We start from the raw sequence: 23,788 nt of genomic DNA on the forward strand, positions 1-23,788 counted from the left end.
CCCACACGTCTTGAGGCAACTAAGCGCGTGCTCCCCAACTACTGAAGCCCATGCACCTGAGAGACCAGGTGCTCCGTAACAAGAGAAGCCACCACAATGAGGAGCCTGAGCACTGTGTGAACAGTAGCCCCCGCCCGCCCCTAGAGAAAGCTTGTGCTCAGCAGTGAAGGCCCAGTGCAGTCACAAATAAATAAGCATAAATAAATAAAATGGCTATGTTAATTTTTTTTTAAAGTAAGAGTCCCAGTCTGCTATGTTACAGTGAAGGGTCACTGTCAGGCAGACCGAGGGTGACCAGTTGGTCCTTTTTCGCCCAGGACATTTCCACTTTTGAATTCCATGGGCTGTATAGTCTATGAGGTCGCAAAGAGTTGGATACGACTGAGCAACTTTCACTTTCCAGTTCCCGAAAGCCCTCTCAGTCTTGGGCAAACTGAGCTGGTCTGTCACCTTAGCAGGTCAGATGAGTGGCCAGCCCACAAAATTTAAAAATAATAAAAGGCTAGCATATGTTGAATATTTATTATGTGCCAGATGCTTGTCTAACGTCGTTATGAGTATTAGCTCATTTAATCTTCATAAGAACTCAGTGAGGTAAATATTAGTACTGTGTACTAAACTTTGTACTGTGGCACAGAGAGGGACCACAATTACCTGAGGTCACACAGTTCCTGAGGAATAGAGCCAGGATCTGATTCCAAATCATCAGAATCATGTTTAATTATGGCCTTTACTATACATTTGAATACAGTTGACCCCGAACAAAGTTGGGGTTACAGGCCCCTATCCCTGGTGCAGTCAAAAATCTGTGTATAACTTATATCAGCCCTCCTTACAAGCAGTTCCTCCATAGTAGTGGTTTCTCCAGTATCCACAGTTCTGCACCCATGGATTCAACCAACCATGGATTGTGCACTATTGTAATATTTACTATTGAAAAATATCTGCATAAAGGTGGAGCCACACAGTTCAAATCCATGTTGCTCGATGGTCAACTGTATATTTTAAACGATCTTTTAATTAACAATAATAATGACAACGGGCTTCCCCGGTGGCACTAGTGGTAAAGAATCTCCCTGCCAATGCAGGAGATGTAAGAGATGCGGATTCAATCTCTGGGTCGGGAAGATCCCCTGGAGGAGGGCATGGCAACCCACTCCAATATTTTTGCCTGGTTAATCCCATGGACAGAGGCAGCCTGGTGGGCTAACGGTCCATTGGGTCTCAAACAGTCAGCACGACTAAAGCAACACCACACACACATGAAATAATGATAATAACAATAACTGTGAAATCTATTCTAAAACATTTTTTGAATTAGTAATAATGATAATATATGTGTGTGTGTGTGTATGTAAATATATATATATATTTGGCTGCACCACCAAGAGACCTATGGGATCTTAATTCCCTGACCTGGGATTGAACCTGTGCCCCCTACAGTAGAAGCGTAGTCTTAGCAGCTGATTGCCTGGGAAGTCCTAAATTTTTAAGCATTCAAATATACCTTCCAAACTTTAACCCAGTGGAGACAATTTATATTCTAACTTAAATGGCCAGATTTGCCTGTTGTGTAGACCACAGAATAAAGCATATTGGAGCCACTTCTGCTAAATTAAAGCTGGAGTGGAAGACTCAAATGTTTACAGGGCTAAACAACAAGGTCCTACTAAATAGCACAGGGACCTATATTCAATATCCTGCGATAAACCATAGTGGAAAAGAATATGAAAAAGAATGTATATACATATATGTATAACCGAATCTCTTTGCTGTATAGTAGAAATCAGCATAACATTGTAAGTCAACTATACTTCAATAAAATAATTTTTTAAAAATAAAGGTCATACATAACTAACAAACATAAAATGCTTACAGGGCCAGGTGTGCAATGCTGGTGGGTAAGGTGGGCCTGAATAGGGGGTGGTGGGGACTGTGGCAAAATGGGAACAGGAAGCATTGTTGAGAAGGGGCAGCCGGGACTCAGCTCCAGGCACTTGAGACTGGGGGCCCAGCAACAGCAGATCTTCTAAGAGAGGCCAGACATTGATTTTTAACAGCAACCAAGACAGTGAAAACAAAACGAAAACACCAGGTGTATAAAGCAAAACTTATCTGTGGGTCAAATCCAGTCCCTGCCCACCACCCCCTAGTGACCTACTGTTTTTGGGTTTTTTTAATCACTATTTGGTGCTTGCTTCAGCAGCACATATAGTAGAACTGGAAAAACACAGAGAATATTAGCACGACCCCTGCGCAAGGATGACGTGCAAACTCATGAACCCTCCATATTTGGGGGAGGGGACATGTGTAACATATAGCTGACTCACTTTATTGTACAGCAGAAACTAACACAAAAATGTAAAGCCATTAAATGCCAATAAAAAAAGAAAATATAATAATACACGCAAAAAACATTTAAGCATTTTACAAATCACTTTTTGAAATTGTGGTATATTCATACAGTATATGAATTCATAATAAAAGTACATGCAAAAAACACTTAAACATTTTAAAAATGGCTTTTGAAATTGTGGTATATTCATACAATGGAATGCTATACAGCAATGAGAATGAACAGACTCTCGCTGTAAAAAATATGGATGAATCTCTCAAACACAAGCCAGGTACAAATGAATACATGCTGTATTCCATGTCTATGAAAGTTCAACAGACCAAAATAACCTAGAGTGTTGAGGGTCAAGATCATGGTTACTCTGTAGAGAGGTGAGCTGTGAATGGCTGGAAGAGGCACAGGAAGGCTTGGGGGGCTGGCCAGGGTCCCTGCCTTCTGGGTGCCAGGGACACCGTGGTGGTCTTTTTGTGAGGATTACTGAGGTGTACACTTAGGCTTGGTGCATTTTTTAGAAATGTATGTTGTATATTTTATATAAAAAATTTGAAACATATATACACAGACTTTTACCATTTGGAAATATTTCTCTGGGTGAAGCAGGATTGCACTTGAATACAAAGGAAACCAAATGCTGGAATAATTGACTTCAGAGGCTGGGTTTCCCTGCAGAAAGCCTCTGAGAGCTCTTTGTTGGGTATGTAAAAAGAACACATTGTCAGGAATGCCCTGATTCGAAATTATGGCATTCAATAAAACAGCTCCATGCTTCTCAAGGATCATTTGTATATCAATAACTGTGCTGAGAATCCTGTCGATTTTCTTCATTTCTTTTACTCAGATTCTTGGGTGTTTGAAATTGTAAAATAACTTTCTATATCGTTTATATATCAGGCTTCCATAGGAAAAGGGATTTTGTGGCTAAGAAAATACGAGAACCTGAAGGCTGAGCTTCTAAATCCTGCCTATCAGAAGCAGTGTCCAGACAGCAGGACGTGTCTGGAGGTGATTCAAGGACAGGGATGATGGGAGGGGAGTGTCCGTGTAAGGAGGGAGGCAGGGGGAGGGGAGGCTGCAGCCATTTCTCAGAGGGCGTGTCTCCACTTACAAAGGGCCTTTCTATCCTTAGTCATCTCTTCAGCAAACTCGTCCCAAGTGCCCACTCCGTGCCAGGTTACAAGTGTGCAAGTTAATCTTAGAATCACAAAGACGGGACTCCTAACACTGCCAAAACACCATCAGAGCCTGTGACTGGGACCCTCGCTGGGTTCCGCCCACCTCCCAAACAACCCAGATGGACCCCTCCTCACCGCCTCCACGGTGGGGTTACCATCCCCAACTCCATGGGCGCTCCCTCACTCATCTCCCTGCCCCTCTCAGCTCCCTAAATCAGCTCTCTTCAGAGTGTTTTTACGAATCACAAATCAGAAGGCATTCACTCCTGGAGTCCCCTGGTGGTCTAGACGTTAAGGAATCACCTGCCAATCCAGGGGACAAGGGTTCGATCCTTGGTGTGGGAAGATTCCACCTGTCGTGGGATAACTAAAGCTGAGTGCCACAGCTACTGCAGCTCATGCACCCTAGAGCCCATGCTCTACCACAAGAGAAGCTGCTGCGATGAGAAGCCCGCAAACTGCAACTAGAGAGTAGCCCCCCCTTGTTGCAACTAAAAGCCCACATATAGCAGCGAAGACCCAAGCAAGACCCAGCACAGCCATAAAAAAATAAAGAAATTTTTCTTTTTTTAAAAAAAAAGAAGAGGACGCTCACTTCTATCTTAGCCAACTTGCAAGTTATACCCAGGCCACAGAGAGTGACATCCGAATTCCTTCCACGGCTCCCAGGCCCCACACCGATCTCCTCTTCTCCCCTCTCTCCAGTAACACAGGTCCAGTTCAGGGCCATTGCTCTCACTGTTCTCTTGACTTGGACATCTCTTCTCCTACCTCTTCAAATGTCTGCTGATTCTTTCTTTTTTTTTTTTAAGTTTTTTGATGTGGACCATTTTTTAAGGCTTTACTGAATTTGTCACATCGCCTCTCCTCTGTGTTTTGGATTTTTGGCTGCAAAGCCTGTGGGGCCTTAGTTCCCTGACCAGGGATAGAACCTGCGTCCTCTGCATTGCAAGGTGGATTCTTAACCACTGGGCCACCAGCGAAGTCTCTATCTGCGGTTCTTGAGATTCAGATGTCACACAAATGTCAGCCAACCCCAGCAATGGCCAACACAGGGGCCCCTCCAGGGAGGACTGCAAAGCTGGGGACAGGAGGACGGCAGGCAGAACCATCCTGGGTGGTGTTGTGTACTCTTTAAATTTTATACCATGTGCATATTCAAAGATTATTAATTTTAAACAGAAGTATCTCCTTCAGGAGGCCTCTCTGGAAAGTGACCTTTCCCAGTTACTTCCTCTTACAGTGCTCTGATTCTCTTTTATGAAGTGTTTAATACATTTTGTAACTCCCTTGGGTTTTGTCTTGCTTTACTTTAACTCTCTTAAAAGTTTTTTATTTTTGGCTGCACATGGAGGGGTTCTCTAGCTGTGGCGATCGGGGGCTACTCTCTAGTTGCAATCTGTGGACTTCTCATTGCAGTGGCTTCTCTTTGTTGTGGAGCACAGGCTCTGGGGCACACAGTTGCAGCTTGCAGACACTAGCGCTCGGGCTCAGTAGTCGTGGTGCAAGGTTTAATTTCCCACTGCATGTGGAATTCTCCTGGACCAGGAATGGAACCCAGGTCTCTTGCATTGGCAGGTGGGTTCTTAACCACTGGGCCACCAGGGAGGTCCCTGACTCTCTTTTTAGTTTATTTCTATCTCCCCATCAGGAGCACGGGGACTTTTGTCTTCTCTACCACTTAGCACAGTCTGGGCAGACAGTAGTTCTTCAAAAAATATTTATTGAATAAGTAAAGAAGAGAAGGGAGGGAGAGAAGGGAGGATGCCTGGGATGATAATGGAGTTACCCAGGCAAAACTAGGGCTGGGAGCATTGGGAACCTGAGGAAGCATTGAGGACCTGAGGAAGGTCAGGCTGATGGGGACTGGAGATGTGAAAGCCAGACAGTTAGGCAGGCAAGATAATGTCCATTTTACAGGTGAGGAGTCGAAGACTCAGACAGGGAAGGGACTTGCCTAAGTCATCCAGGAGGCCAGGGTCTCAGTTTGGAATCTAGGTCCCAACTCAAGGTTGAATAGAATCTCATAGTGTTTGAGCACTTACATGTACTGACTTGTGAGCTGGGTATTAGTATCACTTCCTCGTTTAACTGATGAAGAAATCGGGGCACAGGGTGGTTGAGTGACTTGCCCTGGTCACACAGGAAGTAGCTGAGCCTAAAACCTTTCCCTGGCTCTTCAGGGCTCCCAGTTTCCACCCCCCAGTCTTCCCAAGCCTCTGCCCTCACAAAAGTCCCCACTCATCCCCCAGAGGAGCTTTGAGTTCAAACCCTGACCCACTCTAGAGCTTTGGACAAAGCCAGGAAACTCTGTGAAACGTTCGGGGAGCCGGGTTCCCCCCAATTCCAAACTGAAAGAAGGCAAAAGTAGCCCTGCTGTGAGAAAAAAGTGATAAAAATAATTATACGACTTGTTAAGTGATAAAAAATAATTGTAGGGTTCCTGGCAAACAGCCCGAGCCGTAGAGATACGGTCTAATGATAGCAGGAATTTATGGCTCTGTGGGCCCAGCCTTTCTGAGGCGGGGGTGATAGGAGTTGGGGTCACGAGTGGGGTCACGGGCAGAAAACTCCCAGCAGCCCCTTCTTGGGGTGAGGCCTGAGCCCCTCCCCTACCAGCCTGGGCAGTGATTTCTGGGGCTCTCTGACAGGCACACCCCAGCCAATGGGCCCCATCAGTCATCCATCTGGTTGTGGCTTGGGTCTCTTGCCACTTGCCTCTTTAAAAACCTATAAACTAGGGGACTTTCCTGGTGGTCCAGCGGCTAAGACTCCTCGTTTTCCAATGCAGGGGGCCCAGGTTTGATCCCTGGCCCAGGAACTAGACCTCACATGGCGCAACTAAAATCCATGTGAAAAAACCCTATAAACTATTAGCACTTTATAGTGACTTGGTTCAGTCACTAGTTCTTGGAGTCCTGGGGGAAGGTAGGGAACAGCCTTTGGAAGTGGAGTGAGATTCTGAGGGCACAGTGACCCATTCCTTCTGCATCAGAGGACGCTTTCTGAGGTCCCCATCTGTGCCTACTCTAACGAGGCCAGGGGGAAGGTGATGACTAGACACTGTGACTTGCCCGGGGTCAGAGTGCCCTGCAGGGGGACATGAGGGCTGGGCAGTGGGTTCCAGGTCTAAGGACTGCAGTCTCCCCACCACAAAAAAGCCTGGGAGCGGCTTATCCCTAGAAGCATTCACAGCTAATTCTTAAAGACATCAAATTAGAACTCTAGTTGTTTTTACGAAAAACAAAATCTATGTACCATAAAAGCTCAGATAATGCAGAGAAGCATAAAGAAGAAAATTCAAAACACTGACATATTACCACCCAGAAGAAAAAAAAAAAAACCACCCGTAGCAGAAGTGGCAGAGCTCTGGGGTCAAGAGCACAGCCTCTGAGGCCAAAGTGCCCTGATCCAGGTGGCAGCTCTGTGCTACCTGGGCAGCCCACAGAGTGCTAACTGTCTGCCTGCACAACTGTCTAAGGCAGCGCCCGCCACACAGGTCTGTTAGGAGAATTACTTCCAGAGGACCTAGCACAGCACCCACACAGAATGAGTGCTGTTATCTAAGTGACTGCTCAATGAATCCTTCTCATGCATGTTCTGTACATACAGCTACACCCATGAAATGGGTTTTTAAATATACTCAACGAGGTAGTCTAGGCATCTTTCTACGTCTTTTAAGTTCATTTATGTAAGTAAGGCTTTCCATTTTTCTACAGTAATCAGAACTTTTTAATTAATTAATTGACTTATAAATTTATTGGCCACAGAAGAGGTGGCAAGAATACACAGGAGAACTGTACAAAAAAGATCTTCATGACCCAGATAATCACGATGGTGTGATCACTCACCTAGAGCCAGACATCCTGGAATGTGAAGTCAAGTGGGCCTTAGGAAGCATCCCTATGAACAAAGCTAGTGGAGGTGATGGAATACCAGTTGAGCTATTTCAAATCCTGAAAGATGATGCTGTGAAAGTGCTGCACTCAATATGCCAGCAAATTTGGAAAACTCAGCAGTGGCCACAGGACTGGAAAAGGTCAGTTTTCATTCCAATCCCAAAGAAATGCAATGCATAAGAATGCTCAAACTACAGCACAATTGCACTCATCTCACACGATAGTAAAGTAATGCTTAAAATTCTCCAAGCCAGGCTTCAGCAATACGTGAACCGTGAACTTCCAGATGTTCAAGCTGGTTTTAGAAAAGGCAGAGGAACCAGAGATCAAATTGCCAACATCTGCTGGATCATCGAAAAAGCAAGACATTCCAGAAAAACATCTATTTCTGCTTTATTGGCTATGCCAAAGCCTTTGACTGTGTGGATCACAATAAGCTGTGGGAAATTCTGAAAGAGATGGGAATACCAGACCACCTGGTCTGCCTCTTGAGAAACCTGTATGCAGGTCAAGAAGCAACAGTTAGAACTGGACATGGAACAAGAGACTGGGTCCAAATTGTAAAAGGAATACATCAAGGCTATATATTGTCACCCTGCTTATTTAACTTATATGCAGAGTACATCATGAGAAACGCTGGACTGAAGGAAGCACAAGCTGGAATCAAGATTGCCGGGAAAAACATCAATAATCTCAGATATGCAGATGACACCACCCTTATGGCAGAAAGTGAAGAACTAAAGAGCCTCTTGATGAGAGTGAAAGAGGAGAGTGAAAAAGTTGTCTTAAAGCTCAACATTCAGAAAACTAAGATCATGGCAATGCGGTCCCATCACTTTATGGCAAATAGATGGGGAAACAGTGAAAACAGTGGCTGACTTTATTTTTCTGGGCTCCAAAATCACTGCAGATGGTGATTGCAGCCTTGAAATTAAAAGATGCTTACTCCTTGAAAGGAAAGTTATGACCAACCTAGACAGCATATTGAAAAGCAGAGACATAAATTTGCCAACAAAGGTTCGTCTAGTCAAGGCTATGATTTTTCCAGTGGTCATGTATGGATGTGAGAGTTGGACTATAAAGAAAGTTGAGTGCCAAAGAATTGATGGTTTTGAACTGTGGTGTTGGAGAAGACTCTTGAGAGTCCCTTGGGCTGCAAGGAGATCCAACCAGTCCATCCTAAAGGAGATCAGTCCTGGGTGTTCATTGGAAGGACTGATGTTGAAGCTGAAACTCCAATACTTTGGCCACCTGATGCAAAGCGCTGACTAATTTGAAAAGACCCTGATGCTGGGAAAGATTGAGGGCAGGAGGAGAAAGGGAGACAGAGGATGAGATGGTTGGATGGCATCACCGACTCAATGGACATGGGTTTGGGTGAACTCTGGGAGTTGGTGATGGACAGGGAGGCCTGATGTGCTGTGGTTCATGGGGTCGCAAAGAGTTGGACACGACTGAGAGACTGAATGGAACTGAACTGATGCAGCATGTGGGATATTAGTTCCCCGACCAGGGATCAAATCTGTGCCCCCTGCAGTGGTAGTGTACAGTTCTAACCATTGGACCCCTAGGGAATTCCCTGGAAGGAAAGTTTTGATTTAAGAGTTGAGCAGCTTGCACATTCAAAAGCCCCTTCCTTACTGCATATTCCCACCAACATCCCTTCAGAGGTGTTTGTACCTGCGGAGAACTTTCTGCAGACGCCCAAGGCAATTCTGTGTAGAGATATGGAAACTAGAGCCCACAGACAGCAAATAACATGCCCAGGGTCACAAAACTGGAACTTGAATCTCTCACATCTGAACTCCAGAGGCAGAACTCAAGACAGAAAATTCGCACTGAGACATCCAGGAGGGTTTTAGAGTCAATTGGATGTGACGCTGAATTCCTGTTCTGCCAATACTAGCTGTATCACCTCGGGCCAGCCTCTTAACCTCCCTGAGCATCAGTCTTCTCATCTGTAAAATGGGGCTGCTGAGCCCCATTACACACTGTTGCCATAGAGATTGCTGTGGTTAGTCGCGTCTGATTCTTTGCAACCCCATGGACTGTAGCCCCTGAGGAGCCCGCAGGCTCCTCTGTCCATGGAATTTTCCAGGCAAGAATACTGCTGTGGATTGCAATTTCCTACTCCTGGGGATCTTCCTGACCCAAGGATCGAACCTACATCTTTTGCATCTCCTGCATTGGCAGGCAGATTCTTTACCACTGAGCCACCTGGGAAGGCTCATAGAGATTGCTACTACCCAGACAACAGCTGTTGTTTCTGGAACAGCAATGCCTGTGGGGCTCCATGCGAAGTGCCTTTCAGACACTATGCCACATAACTCATGAGAGGCCCAGGGAAAGCACACAGCGGCAAACAGCACCGTGAGAGCCCTGGGGGTGTACATTTCATAACAGGAAGGGTTTTGGCTCTTCTGCTCATTATGTTACTTCAAGGCCTGATGCATAACAGGTGCTAAAAAAAAAACTGTTGATAAATAACTAATTCAGCCAGTATTGATGACAAAAGGGCTCCATGACTTAGCAGGTAAGTGACTTTCAGCAAGTCTCTTAACACCTCTGAACTTCAATTTTCTCCTAGGTCTCACGGGTACCATAACACAGGCAACATTCATCAGGTGCTAACTCTGTACTGGGCCCTATTCTAAGAGATTTATATGTAATATATCCTTTAAACCTTACAACACCCTTTGAGGTACTATTACTAACCCATATTAAAGTCAAACCAGCTGAGACTACGTCCCTTGGTTAAGGTCTGACAAGTAGTAAGAAGTGGAGCTAGGATTCAAATCCCTCAGGACTCTGATGCCAGAGTACACTGCTTAACACCATCTAGGCTGAATTTCTGAGAGTAACCCTTCCTTCTCCTCAACCATACAAAGAATAAATGTATCAAGATACATTCATGGAATGGAATACTACACAGCAATGAAAAAGAGTAAGTTATAAATAACCAAAACAATGGAGGTGAGTCTCACAATTATGTTAAAGGGAACCAGGCACAAAAGAGTACTGGAGTTGTCAGGAAAAAAATATAGGATATTTGGTTAAATTTGAATTTCAGATGAACAATGAATTTTTTTAGTATAAAAATATTCCAGCTGAGCTATTTAAAATCCTAAAAGATGCTGCTGCTAAAGTGCTATACTCTATGTGCCAGCAAACTGGGAAAACTCAGCAGTGGCCACAAGACTGGAAAAGGTCAATTTTCATTCCAATCCCAAAGAAAAGCAATGCCAAAGGATGTTCAAACTACTGTACAACTGTGCTTATTTCACTGCGAGCAACATAATGCTCAACGTCCTTAACCGAGACTTCAACAGTATGTGAACCGAGAACTTCCAGATGTACAAGCTGGATTTAGAAAAGAGGAACTGGAGATCGAATTGCCAACATTTGCTGGATCATAGAGAAAGTAAGGGAATTACAGAAAAATATCTACTCTGCTTCATTGACTATGCTAAAACCTTTGACTGTGTGGATGACAACAAACTGTGGAAAATTCTGAAAGCGATGGGAATACCAGACCACCTGACCTGTCTCCTGAGAAACCTGCATGCAGGTCAAGAAGCAACAGTTAAAATTGGACATGGAACTGGGAAGACCCAGAGGAATCGGATGGAGAGGGAGGTGGGAGGGGGGATCAGGATGGGGAATATGTGTAACTCTATGGCTGATTCATATCAATGTATGACAAAACCCACTGAAAAAAATAAAAAATAAAAAAAAAATTGGACATGGAACAACAGACTGGTTCAAAATTGGGAAAGGAGTACATCAGGGTTGTATATTGTCACCTTTCTTATTTAACTTACATGCAGGGTGTATTAAATGAAGTGCTGGGCTGGATGAATCATAGGCTGGAATCAAGATTGCCAGGATAAATATCAACAACCTCAGATACGCAGATGATATCACTCTAATGGCAGAAAGTGAAGAGGAACTAAAGAGCCTCTTGGTGAAGTTCGTGAAAGAGGAGAGTGAAAAAGCCGGCTTACAAATCAGCATTCAAAAAACTAAGATCATGGCATCTGGTCCCATCACTTCACGGAAAATAGATGGGGAAAAAGTGGAAACAGTGGCAGATTTTATTTTCTTGGGCACCAAAATCACTTTGGATGGTGACTGCAGCCATGAAATTAACCTTGGGCACCAAAATCACTTTGGATGGTGACTGCAGCCATGAAATTAAAAGATGCTGCTCCTTGGAAGAAAAGCTATGACCAACCTAGACAATATATTGAAAAGCAGAGACATCATTTTGCCAACAAGGCAGTATAATCAAAGCTACGGTTTTCTCAGTAGTCATGTATGGATGTGAGAGTTGGGCCATAAAGAAGATTGAGTCCCGAAGAACTGATTCTTTCAAATTATGTTTCTGGAGAAGACTCTTAAGAGTCCCTTGGACTGCAAGGAGATCCAACCAGTCAATCCTAAAGGAGATCAATCCTGAATATTCACTGGAAAGACTGATGCTGAAGTTGAAGCTCTAATATTTGGCCACCTGATGCAAAGAGTCGACTCATTGGAAAAGATCGTGATGCTGAGAAAGATTCAGGACAGGAGGAGAAGGGGGCGACAGAGTATGGGATAGTTGGATGGCGTCACTGCCTCAATAGACATGAGTGTGAGCAAACTCTGGGAGATAGTGAAGGACAGGGAAGCCTGGTATGCTGCAGTCTATGGGATTGCAAAGAACCAGACACGGCTTAGCAACTGAACAACAGTGTCCCATAGGAAATTCAAATTTAATTGGCATCCTGGCTTTTTATGTGATAGACCTGGCAACTCTAAACATTATATATGTATAATTTGATTTATATGAAGTTCAAAAACACACAAAATGAATAAATGGTGATAGAAGTCAGGATAGTGGTTGCCTTAGGTGGGGGGTAAGTGGAAAGGTTGTTATAACAGTTTCACACCTTGATCTGGGTGTGGGTATCTGTGTGTGTACACTTAGAACAACTCACCAGGCTGTACACTCAGGGCTTGTACATTTTACATGGTATGTGAATTGTGACTCCATTAAAACATTTTTAAAATTCTAAAGAGCAATACACCCTATCTTTAAAATTTTTGGTAATAGCATCAAACTAATGAGGTGCTTGGAAGGACAAAATGAGATAAAGTTTGTGAGTCGGTTAACACAATCTAGGAGCTCATAGCAAGACCTCAGTAAATAGAAGCCACTGTTAATTTGAAGGTTGGCATTATTATCATCTTCTGTCATTTTCTCTGATGCAGATTGACTGGAGCGCCCCCACGTGTCTACCTTTTCTCATAGCATCTCAGTTACTGCAAAGAACATCCTTGATACAAGCTTGGAGTCTTAATTCCAAAAGGCAATGCTTTGCTTTTCTTTTGCTCCAGGATCACATAAGAAAATACCAGGAGCCACATGAGATCAATGGGTCTCAAGTCCAGCTCCAGTCCTTTTCACGATAGCCCCCTGAAGTACGTCAGAAGGAAGGCAGAAGGGGATGTCTGGGTTTGCCTCCCTGACTCACTGTCAAAGCACAGTGACAAACAGCATCCTGTTTTACAGGAACTCGCATGGTAAGCCAGTCCATCCTAAAGGAAATCAACCCTGAATATTCGTTGGAAGGACTGATGCTGAAGCTGAAGCTCCAATACTTTGGCCACCTGATGGGAAGAGCCAACTCATTGGAAGAGACTCTGATGCTGGGAAAGATTGAGGGCAGGAGGAGAAGGGGGGTGAGAGAGGATGAGATGGTTGGATGGCATCACCGACTCAATGGACATGAGTTTGAACAAGCTCCAGGAGTTGGTGATGGACAGGGAAGCCTGGCGTGCTGCAGTCCATGGGGTCGCAAAGAGTCAGAAATGATTGAGTAACTAAACAACAACACATGGTAAGATTTGAAAGTAGCATTGGAAGGGTTTTCACATTAATAATAATCACAGCTTTCAGTGAGCTCATCACCTGTGCAGGCACCACGCTGAGAGATAACATCCATTTCCCCCCTTAATCTTAAAATGACCTGTGAGGCGTATATTGTTTTCTAGCCTGCTTTTTTCCTCTCAAGAGCACACTTTGGGCATCTTTCCATGTCAATAAATATAGCTGGGGCGGTATGTACTTGATTCAAAGGCTGAGAAACTTAAACAGTCAGCAGCCACTGCCCAGGTGAAGATCAATAATAGTTAACATTTATTGAGTGCTTTATTACACACTGGGCCCTATCCTAATTGTTTAACATGAACTATCTCTCATTTGATCCTTGGGGCAATCTTGAGGTTGTTGTTCAGTCGCTCGGTTGTGTCTGACTCTTTGCGACCCCATGAACTGCAAGCACAAGACTCCAGGTAGCTTCTATTATTATTCAGATGAGGAAGCTGAAAGTCAAAGAGGGAAACAAACTCCAAAGTCAGACAGCTGGTGTAAATGGCCAAGCTGCGGTTCAAACCCGGGTCCCTCTGATTCTGGCGCTGGGCTCTCGACCAGGAGGACAATAGTGGGGAGGACCCAAGGGAAGATTCCCAGGTGGAGAAAAGGAGCCACTGACAAATCCTAAAGGCAGGGAGGAGGGCAGAATGGGCCAAGTCCGCAGGATACAGTTTCCAAAAGCCACAGTTCTTAGAGGGAAGAGCAAGGCTTCCTGGAGGTGGTACCATGTGGACTGATTCTATGAATCCAGCCCAGAAAGGAGGTCTTTTGATAACTTATCAGCTCCTGAGTGATTTCATCCCAGACATACAGGGGTTCAAATCCTAACTGTGCCACTCTCAGTTTAAAATAAAACAAACAGCAATACTGAAGTATGACTGATAGACAATACATGATACCTATTTAAATCGTATAATTTGATGAGTATTGATATATGTATGTACCCACAAACTCATCACCACAATCAAGATGATGACCATTTCCATCCCACCAGAAGTTTCCTCAGGCCTCTTTATAAGCTGGCTTCTCATCACATCCCCATTCTCAGGCAACCATGGTCACCATAGATGACTCTCTTTCACTGTGGATTGCTTTAAATTCTCTGGAATTTTACAGAAATGACATCATACAATTTGTACTTTTCTGTCTGACTTCTTTCATTCTATTTTGAGATTCATCCATACTGCTTACATATCAATAGCTTCTTTTTATTGCTAATGTATATTAGCAATAAATATATATTATATATATAATAAAATAAAATATAATATATAAATATAATATAATATAAACATATAATATATAAATATTAGCTATAAAAAGAAGCTATTGATAGGTATGGGCTTCACAGATAGCTCAGAGGGTAAATAATCTGTCTGCAATATAGGAGATGCATAGGTTTGTTCCTTGGGTCGGGAAGATTCCCTGGAGGAGGGCATGGCGATCCACGCCAGTATTCTTGCCTAGAGAATTCCAGGGACAGAGGAACCTGGCGGGCTACTGTCCATAGAGTCACAAAGAGTGAGACATGAGTGAAGCGATTTAGCATGCAGGCACTCATACGTATCTACTCTGTGATATGTATATACATACATATATATATATAGTAATACATATATCTCAGTTTGTTTATCCCATCCTCCTGTGGATGAACATTTTTTCCCCAGTTTTTTTGGCTATTATAAATAAAGCTGTTAAGAACATTCATGTACACATTTTTTATTACCCAAAAGCTTCCATTACTCTTGGGTAAATAAACCTAGGAGTATGTTTGCTGTGCATGCTAAGTCACTTCAGTCATGTCCGATTCTTTGTGATCCCATGGACTGTAGCCCGCCCAGCTCCTCTGTCCATGGGATTCTCCAGGTAGGAACACTGGATTGGGTTGCCTTTTCCTTCTTCAGGTGGTCTTCCTGACCCAGGGATCGAACCCACGTCTCCTGTGTCTCCTGCATTGCAAGTTGGATTCTTTACTCACTGAGCCATCAATTGCTGGTTCATATATTAATAAGCGTATGTTTAACTTTTTAAAAAATGTATTTATTTGACTGTTCCAGGTCTTAGTTGTGGCACACAGGATCTTTTTTAGTTGTGGATGCAAACACAGTTGCAGCATGTGAATTTCTTGGTTACGGCATGAAGGACCTAGTTTCCTGACCAGGAATTGAACCTGGGCCCCCTGCCTTGGCAGAGTGAACTCGGAGCCACTGGACCACCAGGGAAGTCCCATATTTAACTTTTTAAGAAACTTCTGAAAACTATTTTCCAGAGTAATTGTACCATCTTGCATTTCTGCCAGCAGTGTATGAAAGTTACAGGTGACTCTAGTCAGTCTTTTCAATTTTAGCCATTCTAGATGTACTAGTTTTTTCTTTTTTAACCTATGGACCCCATAGACAGTTTCTCAGACTTTCTGAACCTCCCTTTTCTCATGTATAAGATGGAGATAGTCATGTCATCTTTGAAAGGTGGCTTAGCAGTAAAGAATCCGCTTACAATGCAAGAGACACGGGAGACGAGGGTTTGATCCCTGGGTCGGGAAGATCCCTTAGAGGAAGAAATGGCAACCCACGCCAGTATTCTTGCCTGAAAACCCCCATGGACAGAAGAAGCCTGGGGAACTACAGTCCATAGGGTCACAAAAGAATCAGATACGACTGAGCACAGCAGATCAGTAAGTTGGAAAGGTAATGAAGACATAGTGAAATGGCACAGACAGAGATAAGCGCACAGTAAATGCTTCATAAAAGGTGGCTATTTTATTACAAGCGAACCCCAGCCACGCCAAGGCTTGGTGACTTATCCCAGGACACAGCATCCTCAACTAGATGGTAACAACTGCCCCCTTTGCACTGAGTCAGTGCCGTTAGCCTGGAAGAATAATGATAGTGGCATTGATGGTGCCGGCACTATTCTTGGCGCCTGTGTGTGTTTGATCCTTATAAAGCCCTCTGAGGTGGGTGATTGTCTTCTTCCACTTTACAGATGAGAAAACTAAGTTTTAGTAGCCAGATACTGGTCAAGGTCTCCCAGCAGTTCACATGACTGTGCCGGGTTTTGGTCAGTCTGATTGGGGGTCCCCAGGTCTTGTAACGAAGGACCTGGCTCAGGACTAGCAAGGTGGCCCCGTCGCAAAAGCGTGTCTCAGACTCCTCTGGCGGTCTCGCAGTTAAGCCTCTGTGCTTCCACTGCAGGGGACAAGGGGTCCATCCCTAGTTAGGGAGCTAAGATCCCACATGCCGTGTGGCACAGCCAGAAAATGAAAAAATAAAATAAAAAGATAAAAATTTTAAAAGAAGGAATAATAAAAGTAATAACTGATAATAATGCATGTACGTATGCTAAGTCACTTCAGTTGTGTCCAACTCTTTGTGACCCTATGGACTGTAGCCCCGCCAGGCTCCTCTGTCCATGGGATTCTCCAGGCAAGAATACTAGAGTGGGTCGCCATGCCCTCCTCCAGGGAATCTTCCTGACCCAGGGACGGAAACCGTCTCCTGCACTGCAGGCAGATTCTTTACCACTGAGCCACCAGGTAAGCCCAACTGGTAATAAAAGGTATCTTAAAAAACAGTACAATGAGCTGGGCTGGGCAGGCTCTTCAGCTGGTGCTGGTGGGGAGGGGGTGTGATGTCTCGTGCCCCTCCGATCTCCTCACCACTCCAGGCCCTGATTGGGAAGTGCTTCAGCCTGGCTCCCCGCGCCTCCATGCAGTCATGCTGGCTCAGGTTAGAAAGTCAATGTGTGACCAGAAAAATGCAGCTAGCTCTCACCACTTCTGAGAAATCCACACAACCAGCCCACGCCATGTCTTCATCTCAAGTCAGAGAGCTGACCAGCTCTATGATGGGTCCTGATTCTAAGGCTCTTAGAAGCAAAAGCTTGGCACGGAGAGAAACAAATCTCTGACTCACCGGAGCCATGGATCACAAGCTCTGTATGACCCCCTCATGGGGTCAGGTATGCCTGGCACCTGCCAAGCCCCTGACTTCTCCCAGCCTTGGTCTGGACACTCGTCAAGCCAACTCAGGCTCTGGACGGCTGGTTGAGCAACCCATGACCTCACACTGGGTCAGATCCATCAGGTGAGCATCTGGTTAAGAGCAGGGAACATTTCGTTCTTCAGAATCACAGGGCCAAACAGTATGAACCCACCCCATGCACAATTCAAATCCCTGACATTTCCTTCAGGTAAGTTCCTTCACGGCTCTGAGTTCCCATTTGCAAAGTGCAGGTTAACAAGCTTCTCCACCTCCCAGGACTGTTGTGAGATTCAGGTAATGAGTGTCAAGCGATGGCACAGACATTGGCAGACACTCAATAAGGGGGAATTATTATCACAAATGGGGGCACTGAACACCAAACAGAAAACAGTAAGTTATACATACAGTGGATGAGAACCACTGGGGAGCCAGGCTGCCTGGGTTCAAAATCAGGCTGCTCCATCACATTCTGTGTGGCCACGAAAACCTTTCTGAGTCTCAGTTTTCTTCTCTGTAAAATGGGAATAATAATAATAGGGTTATAAGGATTTAGTTAGATTCAATATACTGGGAGCAGTGCCTGGCACATAATAATCACTTAATAAGCATTAACTATCCTTGATTAGTCACACAAGTTAGACTGACACTGAAATCACACCGGTAAGGGCGTTTGACAGGATTAACAGGGATGGGAACTCATATTTTGTGAGCACCTTCTATGCACCTGGTGCTCCCAGAAGCCATATATTCAGAGATGTGTATTTGTACATACATCATTAACACGCAGTGAGGTGGGTGCTTCTACTTTCATTTTCTCAAAACTTTCTATTGTAAAAACGAACTACAGATGAAGAAAGTCATGCAAATTAAGTTTGCATCTTAGTGAATTATCACAAGGAAAATGCCCTTGAAAGCACCACCCAGGTCACAAAACAGAACTCTGCAGTCGCCCCAGAGGCTCCTCTGTGTATCCCATCCTAATCATAGCCCCTCCCCCACCAAGTAGCCACTTACCTGACTCTTTGAGTAATTATATCCTTGCATTTCTTAATGGTTTAAACATCCAAGTGTGCGTCCCTAGACAGTATAGTTTTGCCCATTAAAAAAAATTTTTTTTGATATGTCTTGTAAGCCTCTTATAATCCAGAGTTTTCCTTTATATCTCTTTCTTTCCCTTGCATTTTATCTGTTGAAGGATTGAGGTTGCTTGACCTGGAGAATTTCTCAAAGTCTGGATTTTGTCAATTGCATCCTCATAGTACAGCTCAACATGGCCCTTTGACCTCTTCATTTCCTGCAAATTAGCCGCTGGATCAGACCCAGGCTCCATCCCATTGGCATGATTATAAGTGGTTCTGTGTTCTTTTGACAAGAAGCATGCACCTGGCTGGAGCTTTGCTCTTTTCTTGATGTTAGTGGCTATTGTGAAAAATGGCTAAACATATTAATATATTACAGGTTGCAGAATGGCAATATTGTTTATCATTTAGTTTTCATGTATTAGAAGTGATAATTTCACAAGAAGATGCTTTTCTTAACCTATTATTAGGTTACTTGGTGGTAGAATTCATATTGGAAAGGCAATATACTTTTTCAGTGCCATCCTCAGAAGATAAGCAATAAGTGTTTTTGCCAAATATTATGAACTCAGGGACTGAAGCATATTTGATGTTTCAATCAATGGCAAGTATTGTCTTTGTTGCAGCTGAAATTGTCCCATCTTCAGGTTGGTTTCCAAGTCCTTTGAATGTGACCCTACGGCCTTTGATAGCTTCCTTATCTGATACGACAAGACATTCCAGGCTTATCTTGCATATTTCCTGCTGCTTATCTGGAATCAGCAGTTTCTCTAGGAGATCCTTATATTTTTTTAAGTAGAAAATAGTATCTCAAGACTAGAATCTGAGTGGTAGGTACCACTAGATTAGTCATTGCTTCTGTGCCATTTTAGTGGCTAGAACTAAATATTTGATATATACAAATATTTATATACATATGGACACATGTACATACATATGTATATTTTATGTACGTATATTGTTGTTTGTTTAGTCACTAAGTCGTGTCCAACTCTTTTTGAAACCCCATGGCTACAGCCCACCAGGCTCCTCTGTCCATGGGATTTTCCAGGCAAGAATACTGGAGTGGGTTGCCATTCTTTCTCCAGGGGATCTTCCCGACCCAGGGATCAAACCCATGTCCCTGCCTTGGCAAACAGACTCTTTACCACTCACCTGGGAAGCCCCTGTATGTATATACACACACATATAAATAGGCTTTATGCATATTGTTAATAAAAACTATGGCCTGTTCTCTGAGGTTTTCTGGCTCCATTCCCCATCCCTACCTTCATCTAGTCCTTCTGCTCTTTTCTGATTCCCTTCCCAATAGCTTCTCTCCAGCACAGGGCCTGTCCTGGTGGCTATTTCAAGAATTCAGAGAAGGGACTTCTGGTGGTCCAGGGGCTAAGACTCCACACTCCCAATGCAGGGGACCTGGGCTGGCTCCCTGGTTCAGGGAACTAGATTCTACAAGCTGCGACTAAGTGTTCGTACGCCACAACTAAAGATCCTACATGCTGCAGCAAAGATAGAAGATCTTGTGTGCTGCAGCTGAGATCCAGTGCCACCAAATGAATAAATATTTTTAAAAAAAATCAGAATTTAGGTTGAGGGTTTCCCTGGTGGCTCAGTGGTAAAGAATCCACCAGTCAATGCAGGAGACACGGGTTTGAAGATCCCAAAGGGAGATGTGGGTTGGGAAGATCCCCTGGAGAAGGAAATGGCAACATACTCCAGTATTCTGACCTGGGAAATCCCATGGACGGAGGGTCCCTGGCGGGCTACAGTCCATGGGGTCACAGGGGTCGCAAAGATTAGGACACAACTTAGTGACTAAACAACAACAAGAGAATTTAGGTTATTACAAAAAAATTACTGAGGCTGGTTCTAGATCGTCTGAGTTTAGAATCATGTGCGTTGAAAATAGACAGCCTCCTCCAGCATACATTCAAGGTCCAGCTTTTTTCTTCAGAGACTTTACGAGGCTTAGAGGGCAGGATATTTAGAGTCATTCAAACCAAGACGCAGGGCAAGCTGTCCTCCCTCCAGTGATCTTTCTGTTCTTGAGTGGGGTGGTCATTATCAATCAACAGATATTGCATGACTCAATGCATTAGAATTCTGCATATGCCATCCCTCTGAAGTCTCCCAAGAACCCCCTACACAAGGGACACCACTATCATTTCACACATGAAGAAATGGACCTTTTCAAGGAGTAGTAGTTCAAAGTTCATTATTTCTGAACGCCCAAGGCAGAAACTTAGAAGACAGAAGCTCAATCGCCAACTCAACCACAAACTCATCATGTGTGGCCACAGGCAATTTCTTCTCCTTCTTTAAGCCTGTTTCCCATCTTGTAAAAATAAAGAGGCAGGAGAAGGAGGAGGCAGAAGAGGCAAGAGTGGGACAGGACTGAGTGACTAAGTACCCACACATCTAGACCTGCACACCTCTCCTCCTGCTAGCAGTATCTGGGATGGCAACCTGGCCTCGCTACCACCACGGTGTGGGCTGAGGAGAGGCATTTATCCCAAATGCCTAGTACAACATGGTTTGGACAGGGTCATCCCTTGCCCTTTGTCACAAGAGCTGCTATTTGTAAAAAAACACTTACTGTTTGCCTAGCATGGGGCAAGGTGTTTCCTCTCATGAACTTATTTAATCAGCATTTTGCCCATGAGGAATCAGAGCCTTTGGAAATTTGATCGACTTGACCAAAGTCACACAGCTGGGAATAAGGATGCCAGACTGTGATAGGCTGAATATTGGCCCCCGTAAAGATGCACTTGTGCTAGTCTCTGGAACCTGTGAATATCTTACCTGATATGGTAAAAGGAACTCTGCAGATGTGATTAAGGATCTTGAGATGGGAGACATCACATCTATCAGTTCAGTCACTCAGTCATTTCTGACTCTTTGCGACCCCATGGACACAGGCTTCCCTGTCCATCGCCAGCTCCCAGAGCTTCCTCACACTCATGTCTATCGATTCAGTGATGCCATCCAACTATCTCATCCTTTGTCATTCCCTTCTCCTCCTACCTTCAATCTTGCCCAGATATAGTGTATGGGGTTTTCCAGGTGGCACTGTGGTAAAGAATTTGCTCGCCAATGCAGGAGATGCAAGAGATGCAGGTTCAGTCCCTGGAATGGGAAGATTTTCTGGAGTAGGAAAAGGCAACCCACTCCAGTATTCTTATCTGGAAAATTCCATGGGGAGAGGAGCCTGGTGGGCTATAGTACATGGGTTCACATCACAAAGAGTCAGACACGAATGAGCTCACACGTATGTACACACACACTTAAAAATTGATTAAGTGGGTAGATAACATGTTAAATGTTCTTACCAGAAGAAAAAATTGTTTTAATATTTTTAAAGAGGTAAGCAGGAAGATCAGAGTCAGTCGTAGATGTGACACCAGAAGTAAAGGTTGAAGTGATTCGAGGAAGAGACCGTGAGCTCTGGAATGCTAGCAGCCTCTGGAAGCTAAAGAGGCAAGAAGATGCATTCCCACCCCCATCCCCCCAACCCCCTCACCCAACCCCAGGCGAAATCACCAGAGAGTATACAACCCTGACAACACCTTGACTTTAGACTCTCTGACCTGCACAACTATAAGGGAATACACTTGTGTTGTTTCAAGCCTTTCAATTGTCGTTTCAATTATTACTAAGTTTGTAATAATTTTTTAAATAGCAGCAATAGTAAACTAAAGCATAGATTTGGGAAAAAAGCAAACAAAAACACAGGACACCCGGCAATTCCCCGGCAGACCAGTTGTTGGGACGCCATGATCTTATTGCTGAGTGGTAGGGGAACTAAAGGGGCTTCCCCGGTGGCCAGTGGTGAAGAATCCACCTGTAATGCAGGAGACCCAGGAGCCACAGGTTTGATCTCCAGATGGAGAAGTACAAGGCAACCCATTCTAGTATTTTTGCCTGGAGAATCCCACGGACAGAGGTTTGTGGTAACCCGCAGTCCATAGCATCGCATAGAGTCGGACACGACTGAAGTAGCTGAACATAAACGCGCAGGGAACTAAAAACCCACAAGCTGTGTGGCGTGGCCAAAAAAAATTTTTTTTAATTAAAAAAAAAACAAAAAACACAGGATGCCCAGTGAAATTTGAATTTCTGATGGACAACAATTTTTAGTATAAGTACATCCCCAAAATTGCATATTTAAAAAGAAATTCTTGTTTGTATGAAATTCAACTTTAATTGAGCCTTCTGTACTTTATCCTAGAAGCGGTAGAGTCAGAGCAGGAATGAAAACTCCTAACTCCCAAGATCCTTGCGCCCTGGCCCCAGCCCATTTTAACATCTAGCAGAAACTTGTGTTCTCCTGGCCCACCTACGTCAGTTCACATCTCTATGGGATTCCTCTTGCTCCAGGGGTAAGAAAGGGGCTAGATTGTTTAAAGCCATATCCTGGATACTGCTTTGGGCTCTTGAGTCCAAAAAACACTTTTTATCCAAAAAGTGTTTCACTGCCTTTACCAAGACATTAGTATTATTCTGCTTGAAAGAGGGACCTAGGGGGGATTCCCTGGTGGTCCAGTGGTTAAGACTCTGAACTCCCAATGGAGGGAGCATCGGTTCGATCCCTGGTTGGGGAACTAAGATCCCACATGCTGTGTGTCTAATAAATAAAATTAAAAAAAAACAATTAAAAAAAAAAAAAAGAAAGAGGGACCTAGGATATTGTCTCAAAAACTGTACAGAATATATGGGCGGGGAGGTAGAGAGTGCTTAGGATTTTAATGGACTGGGGTCAGAGGCTAGTAAAGCCTTTTTGAGGTTCGGTTCAGTTCAGTTCAGTCGCTCAGTTGTGTCCGACTCTTTTCGACCCCATGAATCGCAGCACGCCAGGCCTCCCTGTTCATTACCAACTCCTGGAGTTTACTCAACCTCATGTCCATCAAGTCGGTGATGCAATCGAGCCATCTCATCCTCTGTCATCCCCTTCTCCTCCTGCCCCCAATCCCTCCCAGCATCAGGGTCTTTTCCAACGAGTCAACTCTTCGCATGAGGTGGCCGAAGTATTGGAGTTTCAGCTTCAACATCAGTCCTTCCAATGAACACCCAGGACTGATCTCCTTTAGGATGGACTGGTTGGATCTCCTCACTGTCCAAGGGACTCTCAAGAGTCTTCTCCAACACCACAGTTCAAAAGCATCAATTTTTCGGCACTCAGCTTTCCTCACAGCCCAACTCTCACATCCATACATGACCACTGGAAAAATCATAGCTTTACTAGATAGACCTTTGTTGACAAAGTTATGTCTCTGTTTTTTAATATTCTATCTAGATTGGTCATAACTTTCCTTCCAAGGAGTAAGCATCTTTTGATTTCATGGCTGCAATCACCATCTGCAGTGATTTTGGAGCCCAGAAAAA

General features: G+C 44.1%; 1 long non-coding RNA gene and 1 other non-coding gene across 4 annotated transcripts in view; one reads left to right on the forward strand and one right to left on the reverse strand.

The window, feature by feature from the left end:
* Positions 1–18,709, reverse strand: part of LOC136159620 (uncharacterized) — a 32,949-nt gene extending 14,240 nt beyond the window's left edge. For all 3 annotated transcript variants that reach the window (XR_010661486.1, XR_010661487.1, XR_010661488.1), the window contains exons 1-2: positions 18,342–18,709; positions 17,733–17,838 (exon numbers count right to left, since the gene is read on the reverse strand). This is a non-coding gene — a long non-coding RNA (uncharacterized lncRNA). The remainder of the gene's footprint in view (positions 1–17,732; positions 17,839–18,341) is intronic.
* Positions 2,191–2,294, forward strand: LOC136162132 (U6 spliceosomal RNA). Its single transcript, XR_010661975.1, has one exon. It is a non-coding gene; the product is annotated as a U6 spliceosomal RNA (small nuclear RNA).
* Positions 18,710–23,788: the final 5,079 nt, after the last annotated feature.

The sequence above is a fragment of the Muntiacus reevesi genome, chromosome 2, assembly GCF_963930625.1.
Source record: "Muntiacus reevesi chromosome 2, mMunRee1.1, whole genome shotgun sequence".
NCBI lineage: Eukaryota > Metazoa > Chordata > Mammalia > Artiodactyla > Cervidae > Muntiacus > Muntiacus reevesi.